Raw genomic sequence first — 22,345 nt, 5'->3', positions numbered from 1 at the left:
GATTTAGGAGCCCAGAAAAATAAAATCAGCCACTGTTTCCCCATTTATTTGCCATGAAGTGATGGGACCGGATGTCATAATCTTAGTTTTCTGAATGTTGAGCTTTAAGCCAGCTTTTGCACTCTCCTCTTTCACTTTCATCAAGAGGCTCTGTAGTTCTTCTTCACTTTCTGCCATAAGGGTGGTGTCATCTGCATATCTGAGGTTATTGATATTTCTCCCAGCAATCTTGAGTCCAGCTTGTGCTTCTTCCAGCCCAGCATTTCTCATGATGTACTCTGCATATAAGTTAAATAAGCAGGGTGACAATATACAGCCTTGACGTACTCACTTTCCTACTTGGAACCAGTCTGTTGTTCCATGTCCAGTTCTAACTGTTGCTTCCTGACCTGCATACAGATTTCTCAAGAGGCAGGTCAGATGGTCTGGTATTCCCATCTCCTTCAGGTTTTTCCATAGTTTATTGTGATCCACACAGTCAAAGGCTTTGTCATAGTCAATCAAGCAGAAATAGATGTTTTTCTGGAACTCTCTTGCTTTTTTGATGATCCAGCAGATGTTGGCAATTTGATCTCTGGTTCCTCTGCCTTTTCTAAAACCAGTTTGAATATCTGGAAGTTCACGGTTCATGTATTGTTGAAGCCTGGCTTGGAGAATTTTGAGCATTACTCTACTAGCGTGTGAGATGAGTGCAATTGTGTGGTAGTTTGAGCATTCTTTGGCATTGCCTTTCTTTAGGATTGGAATGAAAACTGACCTTTTCCAGTCCTGTGGCCACTGCTGGGTTTTCCAAATTTGCTGGCCTATTGAGTGCAGCACTTTCACAGCATCATCTTTCAGGATTTGAAATAGCTCAACTGGAACACATGTAAACCCATGGCTGATTCATGTCAATGTATGGCAAAAACTATTACAATATTGTAAAGTAATTAGCCCCCAACTAAAATAAATAAATTTATAAAATAAAAAAAAAAAAAAAAGAAATAGCTCAACTGGAATTCCATCACCTCCACTAGCTCTGTCCGTAGTGATGCTTCCTAAGGCCCACTTGACTTCATATTCCAGGATGTCTGGCTCTAGGTGAGTGTGAGTGATCACACCATTGTGATTATCTAGGTCACGAAGATCTTTTTTGTACAGTTCTTCTGTGTATTCTTGCTACCTCTTCTTAATATCTTCTGCTTCTGTTAGGTCCATACCATTTCTGTCCTTTATTGTGCCCATGTTTGCATGAAATTTTCCCTTGGTATCTCTAATTTTCTTGAAGAGATCTCTAGTCTTTCCCATTCCATTGTCTTCCTCTATTTCTTTGCATTGGTCGCTGAGGAAGGCTTTCTTATCTCTCCTTGCTATTCTTTGGAACTCTGCATTCAGATGGGAATATCTTTCCTTTCCTCCTTTGCTTTTTGCTTCTCTTCTTTTCACAGCTATTTGTAAGGCCTCCTCAGACAGCCATTTTTCTTTTTTACTCCAGTGAAATGAGATGAATGTTCACACAAAACCATAATGGAAATGTTCATAGAGAATTTATTCATTATTGACAGAGATGGGTGATAACCCACATATTCCTTAATATTGGAATAAGCAACCTGAGATATCGCCGCACTATGAATTACTACTAGAGTGCAGTTACATGCACTGTCATTGATGGGTCTCACATGCATCATGCTAAGTGAAAGAGTTTATATGCCAAAGTCTGTGTACTGTATGACCCTGTACATGGCATCTGTAAAGGCAAAATGATTCAGTGAAAAGATCATTGTTTGCCAGACAATATGGAGAGAGTTGACTCCGATGAGGCATGAAGAATTTTTTTGATATTATGTAAATGTACTATATCTTGATTGTGGTGCTATTTGTATAACTATTGGATTTGTCAAAATTTGAAAAATTTCTCATGACTAGGAATAGAATCTACAGTATAAAAATTATGTCTTAATTTGTAAAACCAAATAAACCAATGTATTTTATCACATTTGTAGAAAAAGATGGCAATCTTAACAAATGCAATAAAGGCATTTCACAAAATTTAACATCTATGAAAGATTTTTAAAAATTCTTAACATCCTATAATTTGAAAAGAACTTCCTTAGTCTAATAAAGACTACACAAAGTTCTAATAAGCATCTGACTTAATTGTGACCTATTATTTATATAATCAGTAAGAGAAAGGAAAAGCTTAATTACTGGAAAAGTGGAAATAAATCTGTCATAATTTCTATTTAACATGATATATACATAGAAAATCTAAAGAAGCTATGGCATTTAGTAAGTTATCTAGGAAGATTTAAAGCTACAGTGTAAACATGGATAATTCAGTCTTATTTCTATTTACCACTCACAAACAGAAATGAAAATTTAAGGAGCACATAATTTACAATATCACCCATAAATCTCAAATATTTGCTAGTGAATCTAAGATTGTAAAACTTCTACTCTGAATAATCCATATCACTATTAAAACATTAAAATACCTAAATATTGGGAGAAATACAGCATGTTCAGGTAAAGTATGGAAAGTGTTAGTCACTCAGTTGTGTCCAACTCTTTGCAATCTCATGGACTGTAGCCTTCCAGGCTCCTTTGTCCAAGGGATTTTTCCAGGCAAGAATACTAGAGTGGGTTGCCATTTCCTTCTTCATGGGATCTTCCTGACCCAGGGATCAAACCTGGGTCTCCTGCATTACAGGCAAATTCTTTACTGTTTGAGTCACCAGGGAAACCCTATGTTTAGGTAACAAAACACTAAGTGTTATGAAGATGTCAAATCTCTACTCACTGAACTAGAGTTAATTCACTCTCATTAAAAAATTACTGTCTTTTTAATGAAAATCAGTCAATTATAAAATTTATATGAAAATCTGCAAGGTCCAGACACCCAAAACAATCTTGAAGAAGAATAAACCTTGAAGACTAACATACAAGACACGATCTTTATTTTGTTGTTGTTGTTACTTAGTTGCTAACCATGTCTGACTCTTTTGTGACCCTATGGACTATAGCCCTCTAGGCTCCTCCATCCATGGGATTTCCAAGGCAAGAATAGTGGAGTGGGTTGCCATTTCCTACTCTAAGGGAACTTCCTGACCCAGGGATCGAATCCAAGTCTCCTGCATTGGCAGGCAGGTTCTTTGCCACTGAGCTACTGGGAGAACCCTAATGTTTATTTTAAATGATGTCAACTAAAGCAGCAGAGACATGCAAAATGAATAATGTAATGGAGCAGACACTATAGACACTGTTCTACACATATATGATAAACTGATGTGCTATGAAGAATGAACAGTCCTTTTTATAAAATGGTGCTGGGAAAATTGAATTTCTACCCTTATTTTACATCTTACATAAAAGTCTACTTTAGGAGGATTAAAAACATAAATGTGCAAGGTAAAACAATAAAGCTTTTAGACTAAAACATAAGAAAGTATTTTTATGACCTCAGGTTGTCAAAGAGTATTTGCAAAGAACATGAAATGTTAACAGAGAGAAGAAAGTAAATGATCAATGGAAGCTTAATAAAACTAAGCACATTTTTTTTCATCAAACAGAAACATTAAAAAATTAGAAAGTAAGTCTCATATTGGGAGAATCTGTTTGTACAATGTATAGTTGAGAGAGAACTTGCATTAAGACTATAAAAATAAATGCTAAGCAATGATATTTAAAAGGAAGACTAACCAATAGATAAAGGGGGAAATTTTAACAGGGAATTCATAAATAGGATATATAAATCTGCAATGGACACATTAAAAAATAGAGGTTTTCAACATAATTAATCATTTTGAAAATGGAAAGTCAAACCAAAATAAAGTACTTCAAATTCCAGCCAGGATGAAGTCATTGGGATAGCCTGTGGTCCCACTATACCTAACTAGAAATCTGGAAAAATATTATATATGTAGTGACTATTTTCAACAATTGACAACATATAGCCAAAGAATGTGATCTTTCAGGGGAGTGGAATATGAAAATTGAACACTAAAGTCTCCTCAGCTTTCGGTTGGAAGGCAATTTACAAACTACAGCATAGGCCAGGGGATGCCCAAACAAGATACAATGTAAAGAAACCTAATCTCTCATGTGGTATCTGAGGTTTGTGAGCAGAGCAGCAGCCCACCAGGCTCCGCCGTCCCTAGGATTCTCCAGGCAAGAATACTGGAGTGGGTTGCCATTTCCTTCTCCAGTGCATGAAAGGGAAAAGGGAAAGTGAAGTCGCTCAGTCGTGTCCGACTCTTAGAGACCTCATGGACTATAGCCTACCAGGCTTCTCCATCCATGGGATTTTCCAGGCAAGAGTACTGGAGTGGGGTGCCATTGACTTCTCTGGTAACATTCATAGGGTCTAGCATTTTACCAAAATTTATTGAAAAAATGTGAAGAAACAGGACATTTTGACCAATTACCAGAGGACAAAGGAGTCAATAGAAACAGAGCAAGAAATCACAGCTATCTTTAAAAAATCAAGTGTAAAGCCTTTAAAAATTGCAATAAACTACATATGATATACAATTTAGCACAGCTCCAATACTTTGGCCACCTGATATGAAGAGCCAGCTCACTGGAAAAGACCCTGATGCTGGGTAAGACTGAGTGCAGGAGGAGAAGGGGACAGAGAATGACATGGTTAGATGGCATTACCAAATCTATGGACATGAGTTTGAGCAAACTCTAGGAGACAGTGAAGGACAGGGAAGCCTGGCATGCTGCAGTCCATGGGGTTGCAAAGAGTCGGACATGACTTAGCAACTGAATGATGCTCTTAAAAGTCTGCTTCAGTACCATTAGCACACTTACCTTGTTGTATAGCCATTACCATAGTCTATCTCCAGGACTTTGTCATCTTTCCCAATGCAACTCTGTGCCCATAAACTATAACTTCCAATTCCACTATCCTCTCAGCATATGACACCAACTGTTATACTTTCTGTGTCTGTGCATTTGACTACCCCCCAGGCATCTCATGTAAGTGGAATCATATAGTATTTGTAATTTTGCATTTTGCTTATTAAAAGAGCTTTTAATTGCATGAATCAAACACTGACAAAACTGGAAGGAGAAATGTGCAAATTCTCAGTTATAGTCAGAAATTTCAAACAACCTCAATAATTGACAGAGCAAAATTAAAAAAAAAAATCACTGACATTTACAAGACCTGCAAAAACTGTCAAAACTTGACTTAATTGACATCTTAAAAATATTCAACTCCAAACTCCTTAGAAATATATTTCTCAACACTTAAAACATATAGACCATTTATCTATAAAGTCCATATGCTACTCCAGAGAAAATAACTATCAACAAAGTATCAAAAATATACAGAGTACACATTATGTCCTTTGATGTAATTATTTTGAAGCACAGTGGAATTATATTAAATCAGTAACATAAATATATTCACAAATATAGGGAAATTAAACATCACATTTCTAAAGGTCACATTATAAGGTATATAAGAAAAAATTTGACACAGTTAAAATTAAGCCAGCTATTATTTATGGGGCTCAGCTAAGGCAGCGCTTAGAGATAAATTGATAGCTTCAAATGATCATATCACAAAAGAAAAAAATTTTCACATCAAACCTAATTTTCCATTTAAAATAGCTAGGAAGGGAAAACTTGAAGCCAATGAAATAGAAAGCAGATTAAAAAATGGAATGAGTCAATGAAACCAAAGAGGATTTTTTGAGCAGATGATAAAATTGATGAATTTCTATCTATGCCGATGAAAGAGAGAGAAATGAAAAAAGAGACACTAAATAATTAACTGTGTCAGGAATGAAAGAGGAACATCATTAAACATTCAACAGAAACTAAAAAGATAAAAGGGAAACAAATGATTTTAAAATAAATTTGACAAATAAGACAAATAGAAAAATTCATGACGGATACAATATACCAAAACTGAATCAAGACGAAATGAAAAATCAGAAAAGTACTACATCTATTAAATAAAAACTTATCACCAAGAAGACACCAGGCCCAGATCACTCTTTTGGAGCCATCTATTGAACATTTATGGAAAAAAATAAAAATCAACCACCACACGTGCTTTCATAAAACAGTCAGGAGAAACATGTGATAGTAAGCCAATTAGGTACATTCGAAGAAGATCCCTAACTAAATTTCTTCATGTACATACAGGCAGCAATATTTCTAAATGACAAAGCATGTGCTTTAACCTGTAAAAAGGTAATACATAAAAGCCAAGTGAGATTTATCACAAGAAGGCAATGTAATTCACCAAATCAAAAGAGGGGGAAAAATAAGAGTATTCTGAAAAATACAGAGAGAGCATTTTACAAAATTCAATAGCCATTTATAATAAAAAATATGAATGGAAAAAGAAATATATAGAAGACCCTACAGCTAACTTAATGGTTTAAAAAAATTATATTTACTACACAATATTGGAAATATGGCAAGACTGTCCACTCTCACTACTTTTATCCAATATTATTCTGGTTCAATGTAGCAAGGAAAAGAAGTTAAAGAAAAATGGGATGGAAAGGAAGATATACAAACAACTATGTTTGTAAACAAAATGGTCAAGTGGAACCTGCTAATGTAGCTAGATAAAACTTACAGAATTAAGTATTTAATATAGTGTGGTCATGGAATATAAATTCAATATACAAACAGAGAAATTATTTCTATATGCCATCAACAAGGTTCATGAATTAAAAATGTGTAAAATTACATTTATGATAGCATTGGAAATATAAAATAGGGCAAAATTTAACATTTAGACAAGATCTGTACCACAAAAGCACAGATTTAAAAATAAATTTTGAAAGAACAAATGGAATAACATAATAAATCTATATTATAAAGTTTATAAAGTAGAAAAACTCAATTTTTTAAGAGGCCAATTTTCCCCAAATCCATTAATTTATTCCACATAATGCCAATTCAAATAACCACGATGTTTTTTGCTTTTGTTTTGTTTACTGTTAAGCTGAGTCTTAATTTTATATGGTATTGCAAAGGACTTTACTGCAAAATTTAAAACAAAATTGCTGGACTTCTAATATCTGATTCTTGGAGTTACTAATGCAATATGGTAGGAATATAAAGATGTGTATATCAGGACAAAGGAAAAGGGAGGCCAGAAATAGATTTCTAAACAACCATAAGTTTGTTTGATTTTTTATCAAGGTATCCAAGCAGCTAATTAGGAAAACCAATGACATTTCCACAAGTGGTGCTGAAAGAGTTGAGTATCTACATAAAAAACAAAAACCCAACTCCTACCTTACATCATATATAATAGAAAATAAAATATATCACGGATTTAAAATTAAGTGCCAAAACTAAAATTTCTAGAAGAAAATATGGAAGAAACATCCTCACAATTTGGATATAGGTGGCAATTTCATAAATAAACACAAAATACATATTTAATCAGAGAAAACTAATAAAATTCACCAAAATTTTAAAGTTGCTTTGAAAAATACTGGTAGGGTAGTGAAAAGCCAAGGCATAGACTGGAAAAAAGTGTCTTCAGTTTACTTATCTGACCTAGGACATATAACTAGAAAGTATAAAGAACCCTTACAACTCAAAATTTAGAAACAAGTCCAATAAAAAAATGAACAAAACCACTGAAAAGCCTCTTCATAAAATAAAATACACAAATGTCAATAAGTATATAATGAGATGCTCAATAATTATTAGTCACCAGTGACTATGATGAGGATATAAAGCATTAAACCAATTAAGTCAAAATTAGATACCAAATCTATTTGATAGATACATTTAAAATATATATATAACATAAATTTAATATATTAAATTAAATATATTAAATAAATTTAAATTTACCTATCAAATAGATTTGGTATCTAATTTGGTATCTATATCATTTATCTAGAATTGGTATCTATATATATATAGTATAATATATGTTATTATATAATAAATATAATAAACAAAAAATTATTTTCTCACAGTATGGAAGATAGCAGAGTTGAGTTTTTCCAAGGTCTCTCTTACAGATGGCAGTCATCTCCCCGTATTTTCACATGGTCTTCCTTCTGCCCATGTGTGTGTTCTCATCTCTTCTGGAAAAGACACCAGTCATATTGGAAGGAGGCCCACCTTAATTATCTCATCTTAAGTTAATCACCTCTTTAAAGACACTCTCCAAATGCAATCACATTCTGAGGTACTAGAGGTTAGGACTTTGACATATGAATTTTGGGGGTATGCATTTCAACCCATTATAAGGATACAGATATCTTTTGGGGGGTTGAAAGATTTTTTTTAGTCTACCACAACATACACTGTATGTAATGAACAAATCACTCTGCTTTGCCTCTAGAATAACAGGAGTTTTGTATCATCTTTGGGCGGGTCAAGGAAATAGGCATTCAAATAATGGGTGAAGGTGGTCAAAAGGTACAAACCTCTGGTCATAAAGTAAGTGCTGGGGATATAACATACCTCGTGATGATTATGGTTAATAATACTGTATTGTTTTAATTGAAAGTTGTTAAGAGAGTACATCTTAAAAGTTTTTATTATAAGAAAAAAAATGTAACTGTGTGATGATGGATAAAAAAAATCATTTTCTGTGTTTAGTGGTTCAGATGAGGAACTCTGGCTTGAGCCCAAGACTTTGGGGTGAATAAAAGTGTTACAGATATTACGGCAAGAACTCACACTTGTAAGAGTGAATAGTTGTGGAAAAACACCATGACAGTCACACTTCTAAGTGCTCTATGTATATTAACTATTTAAACATCACAAGAACCCTAATATCACTACAGGTTTTCACATGAGGAAACTGAGGCACAAAGAGATGAAAAAAGAAAGTGTTAGTCACTCAGTCCTGTCTGACTCTGCAACGCCAGGGACTGTGGTCCGCCAGGCTCCTCTCTCCATGGAATTATCCAGGCAAGAATACTGGAATAGGTTGCCATTCCCTTCTCCAGGGGGTTTTCCCCACTCAGAGATTGAACCTGGGTCTCCTGCACTATAGGCAGATTCTTTACCATGTGAGCCACTAGGGAAGCCCCAAAGAGATGAAACTGCTTATTTAAGAAAAGAGAACTAGTAAATGGCAGAGCCAGGCTTTAAAGTAAGTAAGCTCAGATCATAACCATCATAGTATTGATACCTGAGCATATCCCAAATCCCAAAAGATTGATTGGTCTGATGTAATTGTCTGAGGTTGCATTTGATCAAGACTATATTTACCAAGCAATTTATGTTTAGCTCTAACTAAGAGTTCTATCAGGTTGATTATATTTTCAAAATAAGATAAGACTACTACTTCTGAGATATTCTGAGAATACAGTACCATTTCAACAGTTTCCAAGCATCTGTCTAAATTATTTGATTTGGTTCATCCTTAATTCTATTAAATATCACAAAGTAAGTCAAAATTTGGTTGGGGTTTTGAGTTGCATATTTCTTTTTCAAAGACTGCATCTTCTCAGTGTTAGAGTATGGGTAAAGGATTTTACTGTAATGGTAGTTTATTATTACATTTATTTAAATTTCAATTGAGCTTAAATAACAGGAAATTTAATTTTTGCTTTAAATAGTATAATTGGTGAATGATATTACTTTATTCTAAATTGATATGATGGCACAGGCAACCCCTTTGGTTTCAATTAGAACAAACCACTAAGGGTATTTATAATAAGGAATCTAATACTTAAAGCAAAGGATAATTTCTAAGAAATTAAAAACCAAGCTCTATTGAAATTGATTTAGGACAATTCTCCTTCACCAAAACCAAAAAATATAAATAAAATCACCATTGTTATTAATGGATATTCTAGAACAGACTACAAACAAGATAAAATTTTGGTAATATGAATAATATTGTAATCCATTTCGGGGTAGTATTTAAATAGCTGGGCTTCTCTGATGGCTCAGCGAGTAAAGAATCTGCCTGCAATGTAGGAGGCATAAGAGATACAGGTTTGATCCCTGGGTAGGGAATATCCACTGGAGAAGGGAATGGCAACCCACTGTAGTATTCTTGCCTGGAGAATCCCGAGGATAGAGGAGCCTGGCGGGCTACATTACATAGTGTCACACAGAGTCAGACAAGACAGAAGCAACTTAGCACGCACACACTGGCACAGGGTAAAGGCTTTGGATATCAAAGTTAATCCTATTTTCTCAGAAAATGGCCACCCACTACAGTATTCTTGCCTGTAAAATCCCATGGACAGAGGAGCCTGGAGGGCTACAGTCCAAAGGGTCACAAAGAGTCAGACAGGACTGAAGACTGAGCACACATTTAAATAGCTAACTTTTTAATCTTCTTATTCACCCTTTATTTCTATATTAACAATTTCAAATGTATCAGAACCAAATAGCTTCAAGATTTCCATTGTCACTTTAATTCAGTTTTAAGTATAGTTATTTATTCTAATTTAACACATAATTTTTGCAATTAGAGTTTGAGTAGAGTTAATTTTTAGTCTCTGCAGCTCTTTATTGCTTTGTTATGTCTAGACATACCACATATCTTCTGCAATAAACATTTGAGTTTGGCTTCTTAATGCTATTGAGATGTTTACATCATTTACAGTGTCTTCGTAATCCATCCATCATAATAATGTCAAGTAAAATTTGTGATCCTGGTGCTACTTCTGGCGACAATATTATGAAAAGAAGATTAACCTCAAGAAATCCATTGGTAGCAAAGTAAAACTGTTTCCTGTACAGAAACTAGTCTGGCACATTTGTGGTTGTACTGGGGTTTTTGTTCCAATTGGTCTCCTATAGCAATTTCTTGTCTTAAAGGTAGGCAAATACCAGAAAACAGTGACATATTGCTCTACACTTTTCTGATAGCTTTGTCTACTGTAAAGATAGATGAAGAACATGAAAGACAGTTAATAGTGAATCACTGATTAAAATAACTCCTGAAGCTTTAGGGAAATTTGAATTACTTTAAGTACTTGTTATTTTAAAAATTGTGATAAACTTATGGCATTTTTAAAATTATTCATAACAAAAGATCTCAAATTACTTGGCAAATTTTAAAGATTGTTTGAATTGTTTTTCATCTAGTTACACTTCCGTGACAATATATTCTTAGATATAGTCTGTACCAGTCCACACTAGGACTAAATTTCATCTTTATAGATAATTGAGAAAAATCACCAACTGTGCTTATGTAACAATAGGACTATATCCTTCATTCCTGCAACTCTGGTTTAAAAAAAGTCACAGAGAGTTATTGATGCAATTTCCAAACCGTAATTTTTATTTGCCTTTAAATTTCACAATTCTATTCACGAAAGATATTCCATTATTTTAAATATCAATATTTGCATTTTAAAAGGATTATTTATTGCTTTAGCAATGGGAGGGGGTGACAGCGTGAAATGGATCCGAAAGTCGACAGGAGACCAGATAGAATACAGTGTAGAAGGCCTCTGGGACGCTTGAATGTGAAATACAATTTCTGGTTTCTAAGTTCCTCATTAAAAGAAAAACATAACAGCAAGAAGAAAATGGCCCAGACTGATTATTTTTCAGAAATAGTGCTTACTCATAAAAGATGGAAAGATTTTGAAATAAAATCATACCAAGAAACTCTTTCATGTGAGCCAGTTTGTTTCTTGATCAATTTAATCCATGCCCAGACATCAGAAAACATGGGTTGGAGCAGAAAAACATGTGGCTACGAACTGCGCGATACTGAGTAGAATTTGTAACAAGAACAAAATAGACATTGAAGCAAGGGTACAAGAAAACCTGAACATCACATTTGTATCTAGTATATCACACAGACAGCAGGTGTATTTTATTTTTGATATCTGTACATTGGTTTTCCATTAGAAATTTTCTGAAAGTTTAAAAAAGAAAAGACTGAAAGGGTGGAACATATAAACTATTTAAATAATTTGTTTATTGAAAGCTTATAATTGGCCTCTAGGTATTGCATAGAGTTATCAGCAAATAGGCATTCATCTTTCTCTATGCCAGGCACTTGACTTGTGCTAGGCACTGTGGGAGATTCAAAGAGAAATGACATTTGGCCACTCTTCTTGCTGAACCTGCACTCTTTTTTTGGACCAGGAATCATACAATGCGAATAAAAATTACCCTACCTCCAATGGAATGTCAGAAAAAAGATTGATTGTTGTGACCTAAGTTGGTGAGGAAAGACTTTGTGAAGGAGTTCAGAGTTTACCTAGATCATAAAAGTGAAAGTGAAAGTCACTCAGTCGTGTCCCACTCTTTGCAACCCCATGGACTTATACAGTCCATGGAATTCTCCAGGCCAGAATCCTGGAGTGCGTAGCCGTTCTCTTCTCCAAGGAATCCCCCCAACCCAGGGATCGAACCCAACTCTCCTGCATTACAGGCCAATTCTTTACCAGGTGAGCCACCAGGGAAACCCAAGAATATTGGAGTGCCTATTCCTTCTCCAGGGGATCTTCCCCACCCAGGAAACTACTGATGAATAACCTGAATCTAAAGTGAGAGACATCAGAAAAACAAAATATTAAGCATTCTATTCAGAAGGGACATTGGGACCTGCATTATTTGAAAATATCAAAGGCTGAGCAAATATTTCAGATGAAAACAGACAAAAGACAACTGATAATTAAATGCAATACATGATTTTAAACTATATCCTATACTGGAGGACCAAAAAATGAGAGTAGGAAGAGCATAAAGAACATTAGGTCAAATGACAAAACTGAATATGGATGGTAGAGGGGATCATAAAATATAGGCAAAAAGTCATTCTCATCATCGTCTCGTAAGCTATGTCACGTGTTATTGGCTTGAAAGCACATTACATAGGCATTATCTTATTTATCCCTCACAACTGAAGAGCAATAAGCAAGCAAATATGGCCCCATTGTTGTTTAGTCATTAAGTCATGTCTGACTCTTTGTGATCCCATGGAGAGTAGCCCACCAGGCTCCTCTATCCATGGGATAGAATACTGGTCTGGGTTGCCATTTCCTCCTCCAAGGGATCTTCCCAACCCAGGGATTAAACCCACATCTCTTGCATCTCTTGCATTGGCAGACAGATTCTTCAGCACTGCACCACCTGGGAAGCCCAATTTGGCCCCAGGCAGGATGCAATTGCTGTTAGGAGAACAATGGAGTGCTATCACGGGAGAAGTTCCCTTCTAGCTGGGGTTACCTGGAAAGAGGCCTTAAAACTCAGAAGCTGTAAATCTGGATTGTGTGTTCTAAGTCATTGAAGTTTTACGTTGTCTTTTTTTTTTTTCTCCTGTGCATTCATGTGCATAGAGATAAAGACAATATATATATAGATATAGATATGTAAACAAATAGATATATAAATAAAAAGTCACAGAGTCAGACATGACTTAGTAACTGAACAATAATGTAAATAAAATTAGAAAATGAGGTTTTATTTTTTTGAATTTTAGGTTGATTGAATTATTCAGATCTCTCTTTAACACTCAAGCAAATATAGGATATTCATAGAGTATCCTTGCCTGATTGCTTAATATGGAAAGGCATCTATGACTCATTCTCATAATTGGAAACTTAAAGCTGGAAGCACTACTTCGTCTAATTTTACCATTGTTACAAATTCTCTCTCATGCAGTGAGCATGTATGTACAAAATGTTTAGTTGTGAAAAATAAATTATCAAATATCTTTTGGGCAAATAAAGTGTGCATTATAAACAAATAAGTAGAAAAAGATTTAGAAGTTTGAAGATCTATCAAATAAGAAAATTGGGCAGTCTTAATTCAACCACTTTCCTTCAGAAATTATTTTACTCCAAATGTACAATGAAAAATATGCCAGTGGAGCTAGAAGAGTCAGTGAGAAATTAATGAAATGACCTCCACTTAGAATAAAATGGAAACAAATAAATGGCACCTGTTAAAAGCCACTGATAATTACCTGAACTTTTCAACAGTTGATAAGGATCAGTTCAGTTCAGTTCAGTTCAGTCGCTCAGTCATGTCTGACTCTTTGTGACACCATGGACTACAGCACACCAGGCCCCCCTGTCCATCACCAACTCCCGGAGTTGCTCAAACTCATGTCCATCGAGTTGGTGATGGATGCCATCCAACCATTTCATCCTCGGGTGTCCTCTTTTCCTCCCACCTTCAATCTTTCCCAGCATCAGGGTCTTTTCCAATGAGTCAGTTCTTCACATCAGGTGGCCAAAGTATTGGAGTTTCAGCTTCAGCATCAGTCCTTCCAATGAATGTGCAAGACTGATCTCCTTTAGGATGGACTGGTTGGATCCCCTTGCTATCCAGGGGACTCTCAAGAGTCTTCTCCAACACCACAGTTCAAAAGTATCAATTCTTCGGCGCTCAGCTTTATTTATGGTCCAACTCTCACATGTCTCATATGACAAGTATATATGACCTATAATAGCAATATCTAGTAAAGTGAGGGAAATATTTTGTCTTCCATGAGACACAAGGAATCTGTATTTTTCTTATTATACAAATTATTTTTTTTTCCTAAAGGATATCATTTTACATGTAAGAGATGATAAATATTATTTTGGACTTACATGATACAATTCCTTGCAGAATCCATTAAATGTCAACTCTAATCTTCAACCATGTTGCAAATGCTATCTTCCAAATAACATCCATGTGGTGTCAAATAATTTGTCACACACACAGTTATAAAAGATTAAAGTATGTGAAACTTAGTTTAGGAAACTTTAGCTATGAAAATCATGGCAAAATAAGGTGACTTTCACACAATTAAAAAATTTTGGATGAGCTCCAAGTAAAATCATCCACAGGAGTTAATTTTAAGTATGCTGCTGCTACTGCTGCTAAGTCACTCCAGTTGTGTCTGACTCCGTGCAACCCCATAGACGGCAGCCCACCAGGCTCCCCCGTCCCTGGGATTCTCCAGGCAAGAACACTGGAGTGGGTTGCCATTTCCTCCTCCAGTGCATGAAAGAGAAAAGTGAAAGGGAAGTCGCTCAGTGGTGTCCGACTCTTAGCGACCCCACGGACTGCAGCTTACCAGGCTCCTCCGTCCATGGGATTTTCCAGGCAAGAGTAGAAATCCGTAATTTTTATTGGCAGAAAGGGAATCAAAACATGATATGTTATGTCCGAGGTTATAGAAAATATTTTTACTTTTAATTAGCACTTTACACCCTATATTTCAATTAATAGTCAAACTTTCTGGGGAAATATATGCTCATATCCCTATTTAAAAGAGGAGAAATTTAAAATTCAGAGATACTCAATGACTTGCTCAAGTTCAGACATCTACTCAGCGATATCAAATCAATGTTCTTTTCAGACATCATATTGCTCTCTTGTTCTCAGTTTATAACACCTCTTTATTATATCACCACCAGACACCTGAATTCCTCATGTTATCCTCAGGATCTTACACTTCCACAACTTATCTGGGGTAAAGATCTGTTAGGCTGCATTTCAGTAAATTATAAACACTCTTAGAAGCTGCCCACTGCTAGTTGTATTTACTTTCATAGGGAAACAGAGGCTTGAACAGGTGGCCCAAGAAAATAAACAATTGCTGACAAAATAATTATCTTCTCACTGAATTTGAGAGTCTGTTAAAGTACCTTCAAAACTGGGAAAGGAGTGCAACAAGACTGTATGTTTTCACCCTGATTATTTAACTTCTATGCAGAGTACATTATGTGAAATGCCAGGCTGGATGAGTCACAAGCTGGAATCAAGACTGCCAGGAGAAATATAAACAACGTCAGATATGTAGATGATACTACTCTAATGGCAGAATATGAAGAGGAACTGAAGAGCCTCTTTATAAGGGTGAAAGAGGATAGTGAAGAAACTGGTTTAAAACTCAACATTCAAAAAACTAAGACCATGGCATCTGGTTCCATCACTTCATGACAAATAGATGGTGGAAAAGTGGAAGCAGTGGCAGATTTTGTTTCCTTGGGCTCCAGAATCACTGCTGATGGTGACTGCAGCCTTGAAGTTAAAAGATGTTTGTTCTTTGGAAGGAAAGCTATGACAAACTTAGCGTACTAAAAAGCAGAGACATCACTTTGCCAACAAAAGTCATATGGTTACAACAATGTTTTTTCTAGTAGTCATGTAGGGTTGTGAGAGCTGCACCATAAAGAAAGCTGAGTGCCGAAGAACTGATGCTTTCCAACAGAGGTCTGTCTCGTCAAGACTATGGTTTTTCCAGTAGTCATGTATGGATGTGAGAGTTGGACTATAAAGAAAGCTGAGCACCGAACAATTGATGCTTTTGAACTGTGGTGTTGGAGAAGACTCTTGAGAGTCCCTTGGACTGCAAGGAGATCCAGCCAGTCCATCCTAAAGGAGATCAGTCCTGGGTGTTCATTGGAAGGACTGATGTTGATGCTGAAACTCCAATACTTTGGCCACCTCATGTGAAAAACTGACTCATTGGAAAAGACTCTGATGCTGGGAAAGAATGAAGGCAGGAGGAAAAGAGGGTGACAGAGGATGAGATGGCTGGATGGCATCACCGACTCAACGGGCATGAGTTTGGGTAAACTCCGGGAGTTGGTGATGGACAGGGAGGCCTGGCGTGCTGCAGTCCATGGGTTTGCAAAGAGTCAGACATGACTGAGTGACTGAACTGAACTGAACTGAATTGTGGTGCTGGAGAAGATTCTTGAGAGTCCCTTGTACTGCAAGGAGTTCAAATCAGTCAGTCCTAAAGGAAATCAACCCTGAATATTCATTGGAAGGACTGATGCTGAAGCTCCAATATTTTGGCCACCTGATGTGAAGTGCCAACTCATTGGAAAATACCGTGATGCTGGGAAAAACTGAAAGCAAAAGGAGAAGGGGATGAGATGATTAGTAGCATCACCGACTCAATGGACATGAATTTGAGGAAACTCCAGGAGATAGTGGAGGACAGGGAAGCCTGGCGTGCTGCAGTCCATGTGGTAGCAAAGAGTCGCATATAACTTAGCATCTGAACAACAACAACAAACCACCTTCAAAAAGATTATACTGCTTGTGAGAAGGTATTGTTTACGACTCCTCAAATTATACTGAGTAAACAGTTTCAGTTATTGAAGAAAAACAGTGTGATTTTTCCTACTATATGTGACCATGAAACGGCAGGGTTCTTTTTCTGGAAGGAAAAAATATAGAAACAATGGTTTATTTGTTGTTGTTTAGTCATGTCTGACTCTTTTGCGATCCCATGCACTGTGGCCCGCCAGGCTCCTCTGTTTTTGGGATTTTTCCAGGCAAGAATACTGGAGTGGGTTGCCAACCCCTTCTCCAGGGGATCTTGAACCCATGTCTCCTGCATTGCAGGTGGATTCTTTAACACTGAGCCACCTTGGAAGCCTCAATTGTTTATTTAGTGTTATATAATATATTGAAATCTTTTAGTTACATTTTTAGATTTGAAAGTCAGTAGAAACAGGTGGATATTTCTATTTTCTCTGTCTTAGAGAAAACACCATAAACTGAAGCCCAGATGGTAAAGGAACTGGCCCAGGTGGGGAGTAAAAAGCTAGGCCTCACAAGCTTCCAGCTTCTTCTGACTAGGGTGCTTCTTATCTCTACTAGTTTCTTTCTTACAAATGAAATGAAAAATACAGAAAATATTACCCTTGTTCCTGCCTTTGAAACCATTGATTAAAACCATGCATTTTCATGATAGTAAGGGGTTGTTCTAAATTCTACCTAAGATGCAGAGACCACTGTATCATGTGTTCAAGATTCTATTATCTGGGTTATGGAAAGCAATCACTGTAATTGTCTTCAAAAAGCAGTTAATTATATTGCCCACTGAATGACTGATGAGAAGGGGCTTGAGTTCAGGTGAGATAATTTAACTTCGTCATATATGAAAAACACCAAACTGAAAATCGTAGAAGATTCAACAGTTAGATTTTAAATAAAACTCTGATAATCTTTTCTAGATTTCAGAACAGGGTTATATATATAAAAAAATAAACGAATGTCCAGGGTCATTTCACCATCTTTGGTAATAGGATTGATGATAATTTATAATGTGTAAAATTTATTTTTTTAATCTTACTTTCTGTGTCCACCACTTGGATCGATGTTTTATTATCAATAGTAATATGTTTCATTTTTAGAGGAAATTACTGGATATTCTTTTATCTTCTTTGAATAGGTAGAACAGAAGCACTTATTTTACAGGGTATAATGAGGCTATTTTGTGTGCATGAAATGATGACAAGCCAATGGTTTTTCTCTTTACCAATTTTAACTTATTTTAATCACTGCCATGACTACAGAGTCATTAAAACAGTTAACTACATTGCCCACAGTAAGGTTTCCCCAATTCAGCAGCAGGATGTGTAGGTTTGATTTGTGAAAAAATAAAGGTGTCAGAGATTAAAATGAAAAGAACATGAACTTTTGTATTAAAAGAACTAACTCTGGGAAAGGAGAAAGAAACTGAGTAACATGGACTCCCAAACACAGACTGTTCTAAGGCTGAGGCTTTTTCACAATCTTTCTCTACGCAAACTCGTGGAGAAGCGACTGTAAGATTTACCCCTTAGAAGAGTTATGCGTGTTGAATGTTAATTTCAATAAAGCAAAGCAGAACTGTCAGTCATACATAGCTATAATTCTAGTAGATTCTTAGTTATTTTGAGATTAAACTAGGTCTACATCATGCCATTAGTACTTTTGCTATTTTCTGATTTTAAAAAACAATATATAATAATTTTAAAATTACAAAGCAAAATAAAATAAGGAAAATAAAACTAAACCACTAGCCCACCATTAATACATAATTATTTGAACCATTTAGAAGTTATACATACATTTCTGTGTCATATGCTCTGTAAATCTTATCATTAGGTGTTTCAACAGAACATTTTTCAAAATGTGAATCTTGTTTTCCTTTGAAGTGAAGTGAAATTCGCTCAGTCATGACTGACTCTTTGCAACCCCATGAACTATACAGTCCATGGAATTCTCCAGGCGAGAATACTGGAGTGGGTAGCTTTTCCCTTCTCCTGGGAATCTTCCCAAACCAGGGATTGAACCCATGTCTCCCGCATTGCAGGTAGATTCTTTGCCAGCTGAGCCACAAGAGAAGCCCTGTTCTCCTTTACTTCATCATAAATTAAAAATTACCATATTTTTAAATGATATTCATTTTATATTAAATTTAAAATAATAGAGCAACATGCAATCACTGTGAAAATCATTCAAATATAGGATATAAAACTTAATTCATATATTTTATTTTCATATTTGTAAGAAAAACTGTGAGCAGTGTGTTTGCATGTGTGTGTGTGTATGTTACAGGATGCTAAACCAAAAGTTTTATCTGAGGTTCTAAGACACAGGTCAACATTCCAAAGTGAGGTAAGACACCATGACGCTGGATATACAAAGGAGATGTTTCATGCCCAGTTATGTGTCTCTTAACTTCTCAGTCTCATCAAAAGCACATAAAGGTCAGAAGTTGAAGATCAGAGTAGGGTTATTAGACTCTTATGATTATTACATCTTTAAATTATTAGAATTATTACAGACCTTAGTTTGTGTGGTGTCTGTCTCCTATCTAGAAAATCTAATGTAGAAAGAGGCTAATTGTGTTGATTGTGAAGCAAACGGTAAGGTATCTGTTTCAACTCTAAGCTGGCAGTTCATTAGGACAGAGGTTGTGTGAATATATATCTTGGACTGAGGGTTGTCAGGCTTAGCAAATAAATTTATGGATGCCAGTAAAATTTGAACTTCAGATAAACAAAGAATATCTGGTTAATATAAAAGGTTGCATTTGATTTTGGGGACATGCTTTAAAAAATTATTTTTTGCCTATCAGGAATTCAAATTTAACATATTGTCCTGTATTTTATCTGTCAGTGCAAGCTGGACTAGATAAGAACCATTTGTGAAAGAAACTCAGAGAGGTGGCTCTAGCAGAAACTTGTAAGGATGCTGAAAGCACTGCTGGATACTCAGGAATGACCCAGAAGTGAACAGCTCCTGAGAACTGAACCTGCCCTCATTATCAACCAAGCCACTATCAGCCAGGGACATGGAAGAGTATGGAGAGAAATGATTGGCTCTTTTAAAAATTAATGAAGATGCTAAGTGGAAAGCAACTTTAAATATCTGAAACACCTGCCAAGATCAGAGAGCACCAAAACTGGCTCTCCATATGCAACTCAGACAAACAAGGGCTTTCCTTTTCCTCAATCCAAGTCTAAAATTTCTGAAACTACAGTTCCTAAGACAAAACTAGAGGAGTAGAAGTGCTGGGTAGAAGGAGAAGAGTCTAGTAATACTTGGTTTCAAGCCCGCATGCTCTCACTTATGGCCAGCTTGAGCTTGGGAGGGGCATTTTAAACTAAATCAACATTCATGTTTTCATAAATACATGACATTAGAAATGCTAAATTACTAAACCAAAATTACTTTAAAGTGACCTGAGAAATATTTCTATTATGTTGTAAACTGAAGTTACTTCCAAATAAAAAGTTAGAAAATAATAAAAAGAAAGAGAAGTAAAGAAATAAAAGGAAGGATGAGTGAGTTAGTAATGGGGCCATCTGTAATTTTATCCATGGGTCAGAGGAAAAAGTAACTTACTCTAGGTAGATTTTAAAGACACATGTACCCCGATGTTCATAGCAGCACTACTTAGGGCATGGACGCAACCTCAATGTCCATCAATAGATGAATGGATAAAGAGGTCATGGTACATATATACAATGGAATATTACTCAGCCATAAAAACAACAAATTTGATTCAGTTGTAGGGAGGTGGATGAACCTAGAGCCTGTTACAGAGAGTGAAGTGAGTCAGAAAAAGAAAACACATTTTTAATATTAACACATATATATGGGATCTAGAAAAATGGTACTGACAAACCTATTTGCAGGGCAGGAATCGCCATGCAGACATAGAGAACAGACTTGTGGACACAGCAGAGGAAGCAAAAGGGAGGATCAATTGAGAGAACAGCATTGACATATACCCACTACCATGTGTAAAACAAACAGCTAGTGGGAGGCTGCTGTGTAACACAGGGAGCTCAGCCCAGTGATCTGTGACGACCTAGAGGGGTGGGATGGCCGGTGGGCAGGAGGGGGGATTAAGAGGGAGGGAACATATGTAAACTTACAGCTGATTCACATTGTTGTACAACAGAAGAAAACACATGGTAAAGTAGTTATCCTCCAATTCAGTTCAGTTCAGTTCACTGTTTAGTTGCTCAGTCGTGTCCGACTCTTTGCGACCCCATGAATCGTAGCATGCCAGGCCTCCCTGTCCATCACCAACTCCCGGAGTCTATCCAAACCCATGTTCATTGAGTCGGTGATGCCATCCAGCCATCTCATCCTCTGTTGTCCCCTTCTCCTCCTGCCCCCAATCCTTCCCAGCATTAGGGTCTTTTCCAATGAGTCAACTCTTCGCATGAGGTGGCCAAAGTATTGGAGTTTCAGCTTCAACATCAGTCCTTCCAATGAACACCCAGGACTGATCTCCTTTAGGATGGACTGGTTGGATCTCCTTGCAGTCCAAGGGACTCTCAAGAGTCTTCTCCAACACCAAGCTTCAAAAGCATCAATTCTTTGGCACTCAGCTTTCTTCACCATCCAACTCTCACAACCATACGTGACCACTGGAAAAACCATAGCCTTGACTAGACGGACCTTTGTTGGCAAAGTAATGTCTCTGCTTTTTAATACGCTGTCTAGGTTGGTCATAACTTTCCTTCCAAGGAGTAAGTGTCTTTTAATTTCATGGCTGCAATCACCATCTGCAGTGATTTTTGAGCCCAGAAAAATAAAGTCAGCCACTGTTTCCCCATATATTTCCCATGAAGTGATGGGACTGGATGCCATGATCTTAGTTTTCTGAATGTTGAGCTTTAAGCCAGCTTTTGCACTCTCCTCTTTCACTTTCATCAAGAGGCTCTTTAGTTCTTCTTCACTTTCTGCCATAAGGGTGGTGTCATCTGCATATCTGAGGTTACTGATATTTCTCCTGGCAATCTTGATTCCAGCTTGTGCTTCTTCCAGCCCAGGGTTTCTCATGATGTACTCTGCATATAAGTTAAATAAGCAGGGTGACAATATACAGCCTTGACGTACTCCTTTTCCTATTTGGAACCAGTCTGTTATTTCATCCTCCAATTGAAAAATATTAAAAAAAAAGGACCACAAGAGAAAAAAAATAAATTGGTTCTTGATTACATTTCCTGATTTATATTTGTTCAACAAGATGGCTCATACAGACAAACAGATACATTAAAAAATACACACAGATAACTGAATACATGAATAACTATCATACTATGTTATCCTTTTCCTCTCACTTTTGATTCACCCTTTCATCTTTATGCATCTACATTCTCTTGAGAGGGAGGGTAGGGGAAAGAACTACAAGGAA

General features: G+C 36.2%; 1 long non-coding RNA gene across 1 annotated transcript in view; it reads right to left on the bottom strand.

Moving 5' to 3' along the window:
- Window positions 1–22,345, bottom strand: part of LOC145513673 (uncharacterized) — a 70,690-nt gene that overhangs the window by 14,522 nt on the left and 33,823 nt on the right. The window contains exon 3 of the long non-coding RNA XR_014059687.1: window positions 7,948–8,060. This is a non-coding gene — a long non-coding RNA (uncharacterized LOC145513673). The remainder of the gene's footprint in view (window positions 1–7,947; window positions 8,061–22,345) is intronic.

This window comes from Giraffa tippelskirchi, chromosome 7 (assembly GCF_054371585.1).
Source record: "Giraffa tippelskirchi isolate mGirTip1 chromosome 7, T2T-mGirTip1v1.2.pri, whole genome shotgun sequence".
NCBI lineage: Eukaryota > Metazoa > Chordata > Mammalia > Artiodactyla > Giraffidae > Giraffa > Giraffa tippelskirchi.
Note: the sequence above shows the minus strand (reverse complement) of the source record. Positions and strands in the feature narration are given on the sequence as shown.